Genomic DNA, 5225 nt, shown 5'->3' with positions numbered 1-5225 from the left:
CTCTAACAAAGTGCACTTCAGCTTGATAACACCCGAGAGACCATGTGCATAGTTGGTCTAGATTCTGTATTCGCTCGCAAGCATTCAATTGCCAGCTTTATGATGAGTATCAGTTGATTCTCAGCCTGCAGCACAGGAGGTGGGATGCGTAGGTCAAACAAATCTTTCAACAAAATATTCTCCTCCACGGATGAAGCTGATAGAATGGAGGTGATTTCACCAGGATGCCTTCCTTTGATCACTTCAATAGCCAAAACTCCAAAGCTAAACACATCGCTTTTCTCAGTTATCTTCATGGTATAAGCAAGCTCTACAAAAAAAGCAGAATATTATGCCAATGTATTGATATAATCTATGTTCTATAATGATTGAAGAAATAAGTATATTACCTGGTGCAACATATCCATATGTGCCGGCAAATGAAGTCCAATTGGATGAGTCTCGATTAAGAAGCTTAGCTGTGCCAAAGTCTGAAACATGAGCCTCGTAATCTGAATCCAGCAAAACATTTTTGCTTGATATGTCCCTATGAACAATTGGTGGTGAGCAATCATGGTGCATGTAAGATAGAGCATGAGCCAAACCTTTGATGATATTCATCCTCTTATTCCAGTCCAACTCCTTTGCTCCTCCATCACTGCTCAAAATTGTGGCCAAGCTACCCCTTTCAAAGTACTCATAAATCAAAATCGAGTGTTGTGATTGTGAACAAAAGCCATGTAATTTTACGATGTTTCGGTGGGCGTATTTCTGTTAATGCCCTTATCTCATTGAAGAACTCTTTTTGTTGTACAATCTCACCATCACACAAGGATTGGAGTTTCTTTACTGCCACTGTGTTTCCTGATATTAGAGTTGCTTTATACACGATTCCATGTTTTCCCTTCCCAATACAAAACATATCATCAAAACCCTGTGTTGCTTCAATGATTTCCTTGTACATTGCTTTTCCATCAAAAGTTGATATTGAAAACATTTTTTCATTGTGCGTGTTAGTCGTTTGATCTATATGAGGGTCCTTCCTATTTCTTTGCAAAATGAGGAAAACTCCAAGAAACATCAATACAAGTGATAGTGTTCCAAAAAGAGGGAAAATGATTAACAAAAAGATTTTGGGTCCTGTCTTTGAATCTGGTCTTCCTACCACACAAGGTTGCAATCCTGTAACATTTCCACACAACCTTTTATTTCCTCGTAGTGCTTCTATGCAAGCATCTTGAAATGCTTTGGTATTGGGAAGAGAGCCCTCCAACTTATTATACGATATGTCCACATATGACAAACCATGCATCTCTTCGAAAGCAATTGGAATAAAACCAGAGAGGTTATTGTGGGAAAAATCTAACATCACCAAGCTGTTAAGCTTGCCAATTTGTGAAGGTATCTTTCCTTCGAGCGAGTTATGACTCAAATCTAGCTGGGACAACTGAGCTAAATTACAAATTTCAACTGGAATATCGTGGCAAAACTTGTTGTTGCTCATATTCAAATAGTGTAGTTTCAAAAAGTTCCCTATAATTCTGGGGATCAAGTTGTCAAATCTATTACTGGATAGATCCAGATACTCAAGATTTGTCAATGATCCAAGCTCTGGAGATATATCACCAGAAAGTTGGTTTCCATTCAACTTCAATTTCAACAAAGAAGTCAACTTCCCAAATTCCTTTGGTAGCTTCCCAACCAACCGATTATAAGAAAGACCAAGTACATAGAGTTGAGTGAAGTTTCCAAGTTCAGGTGGTATGCCACCACCAATACCATTCCCAGCAATCAGTAGGGTGCCTAGTTGCGGGCACCTACTCCAATTGTGAGAAATTTCACCAGAAAAATTGAATTAATTAATTATTTGGTCAAGAGATGGTTAACTTTGTTACTATCGGGGCCAAAAACCCTAATAATAGCTAATCAAAAATGTATAATCACAATGCCCTGAAACAGTATTACTAGAAGCACATTATTAATACATGCAATTAAACATCTAGTAGCAATCTATGCATTACATAATCTTAAACAAACAATTGCCTTCAACAACATAAATTTGATAGAATATAGTGTCTTATTTTATATCCTTGCTTGTCCTAGTCAGCCTATGATGGCTCTAGGAAAGTGCACTTCAGCTTGATAAAATTTGAGAGACCATATGCATAGTTGGTCTAGATTTTGGATTAGCATGCAAGCATGCAATTGCCAACTTTCTGATGAGTATTAGTTGATTCTCAACCTCAAGAGTGGGAGGTGGAAGGTGTATGTCTAACAAATCATTCAACAAGAAATTATCCTCCACAGTTGAAGCAGATAGAATGGAGATGATTTCACCGGGATGCCTAGATCTAATGAACACTTCCCTTGCAGGTTTGACAACCTGTGTGGTCAGGCGGGGAAGGTTTTGCCTTGGATTTCCCACCAATTTTCATTTGGACAATATTTCCTCTTCGGATACTGTTTTTCTCTGCAAACACGACAAAGATATTGCATGAATATAAAACCCAACTGTGCATGAATATAAAATGTTTACAAAGATATTGCATGCAACCGTGGGAAAACGAGGGACTTACTCGCTCAAGGGAAAATGATTTTATTTCCCTTATTTGAGATAGTTCCGGCCTTACAAGGTTGCAATCCCATAACATTTCCACACAATCCTTTATTACCTTGTAATGCTTCAATGTGAGCATCATGAAATGCTTGGCTATTGGGAAGAGGACCCTCTAACTCATTGTAGGATATGTCAATAGACGACAAGCGGCTCATCTTTTCAAAAACAGCTGGAATGAAACCTGAGAAGTTATTGTGGGATACATTCAACAACTCCAAGCTCTGCATATTGCGGATTTGTGAGGGTATCTCTCCTTCGAGTGAGTTAAGGCTCAAATCTAGCTGGGACAAATGAGCTAATTCACACATTTGGACTGAAATGTTAAGGATTAACTTGTTGTTGCTCATATTCAAGTAATGTAGTTTCAAAAGGTTCCCTATATTTCTCGGGATTGCCTTGCCAAACCTATTAGTGGATACATCCAAATACTCAAGATTTATTAATGACCCAAGCTCCAAGGGTAAGCCACCATAAAGTTTATTGCCATTCAACATCAGCTTCGACAAAGTAGTCAACTTTCCAAATTCCTTTGGAACCTCCCCAACCAAGTGGTTAGAAGAAAGATCAAGTAACTAGAGTTGAACTAAGTCTCCAATTTCAAGTGGTATGTGACCAGAAATATTGTTCCCAGCAATCTTTAGAGTGGTTAGTTGTGTGCACTTGCCCCAATTGTGTGAGATTTCACCATAAAATCTATTGTAACTCAGGTCCATGTACTGTAGGTTTCTGTAGACACCAAAATCTTTAGATATATTTCCAAAGAGTTGGTTTCTTTCAAGGCGGACTCTAATTAAGTTTGTACAATTTCTCAAGGTTTTTGGAATTGGACCTGTGAGATTGTTGTTGTCTGCCCTTAGTAATTGGAGAGACCCACTATGGCATAAGTTTTGAGGCAAAAAGCTAGTGAAGTGGTTGGCATCTAGCAGCAGTGCAGTCAGCTTCATTAAGTTTCTGATCCCTTGTGGAATGGGACCAGAAAGTTGGTTATCACGAAGGAATAAAGCTCTTAAGCAACTCAACCTACCAATGGAAATTGGAATAGCACCATTCAACTGATTTCTACTTAATTCAAGATCAATTATGGACGTTAAGTTTCCTAATTCTTCAGGAATGGTACCAGAAAGTTGATTGTTGTACAGGTGTAAAACAGTTAAGTTTTTAAGAGAACCTAAAGATGTGGGAATTAAGCCAGAAAGATTATTTGTTTCAAGGCTTAAGAATATGAGAGACTTTAGATTTCCAATTTCTAGGGGGATGGAGCCAGAGAGCTGATTTTGGTTCATATGCAACAATGTTAGCTTTTCAAATTTTGCAATACTATAAGGGATGGGACCTTTGAAATTGTTGTTACTTATGTCAAGTTCAATTAAATTGGTAAGGTTTCCAATTTGTGGAGGAATGGAACCAGAAAGTTGATTATCATAGAGGTACAAATAAGCCAAGTTGCTTAAATTACCTAAAGATACAGGAATGGAACACGAAAAGAAATTACTATTGAGAGAAAAGTCAGCCAAATAGCTCAAATTACCTAATGAAGCAGGAATGCATCCACAGAAATTGTTGGCATACAAAGAAAGTTCATTAACAGACTTTAAATGACCTATTTCTGGAGGAATTGAGCCACTTAACTGATTTTTAGCGAGGCGCAAGACCTCAAGGTTGATCAGTAGGCCAATCTGGGGTGGGATTTTCCCCGAAAATTTATTAAAGGATAGATCAAGATATATGAGTTTAGATAGGTAACTAATATCAATAGGAACTATATTAAAGAGTTCATTCATGCTGAGGTCAACAAATGAAAGGTTAGAGAGTGATGAGAATAGAAATTCATGGAGAGTACCTTTCAAGCTTGAGTTAGTCAGGTTTAATCTGATAACACTTCCTGCATGGTTGCAAGAAACACCGAACCAACTGCATGGATTTGAGCTTGCATCTTGATTGTTGGAAGAATTGGTTGCATTATTATTAGGAAGGAGAGTCCATGAAGGCAAGAGTGACTGGTTTCTATTTTGAAGACTGGCTTTCCATAGGAGAAGAGCATTTGTCTTAGTTTCTTTATCCACGTAGACAGAATCAGAAATTAAGGAAAAATGTAACAGGGCCAACATGAATAGAGAAATGGGGGAAAATACTTTTTTGAAGCTAGTGAATGCCATAGTTTTTTTGAAGCTAATGAAAATTAAGGATCTGATTCAGTATCTTTGTTTATCAATTTTCATCATTCTCTTTCTTTAAATACCAATCAAGTCAAGTGTTGTCCTTAATGGGAAGAGAAGGGTTTCAACATCATCATTGACTTTGGAAGGGGTAGAGCTAAGAATGTTTGTTTGAGGACAAAGTTTCGACATTAATATATTTATCAAAACAATCCCACACATAGAATATACACACACGTGCGCTTTTTTATTATATACACTTTTTTTTTTATTTGATAAGTTGTATATATACACACACCCAACAAAAAAAGAGTTTTGTATTTTTAATTAAAATTATGTTTGATGGTGGTGTTTCATTAAATAAAATTTATTTTTACCTTTTAACAGTAAAATTCTTAAAAAGTTTCATTTTCATTCGAAATTATTAAATTTTATACTAAAGTAATTGAAAAATCTTTCAATTAAACTAATGA

The 5225-nt window shown here is 36.7% G+C and overlaps 1 pseudogene; it reads right to left on the bottom strand.

Annotated features, from left to right (window-relative positions):
* Nucleotides 1-17: 17 nt before the first annotated feature.
* Nucleotides 18-4752, bottom strand: LOC142618298 (uncharacterized; annotated as a pseudogene).
* Between the last annotated feature and the right edge of the window lie 473 nt (nt 4753-5225).

Source organism: Castanea sativa, chromosome 12 (assembly GCF_040712315.1).
Source record: "Castanea sativa cultivar Marrone di Chiusa Pesio chromosome 12, ASM4071231v1".
Taxonomy (NCBI): Eukaryota; Viridiplantae; Streptophyta; class Magnoliopsida; order Fagales; family Fagaceae; genus Castanea; species Castanea sativa.
Note: the sequence above shows the minus strand (reverse complement) of the source record. Positions and strands in the feature narration are given on the sequence as shown.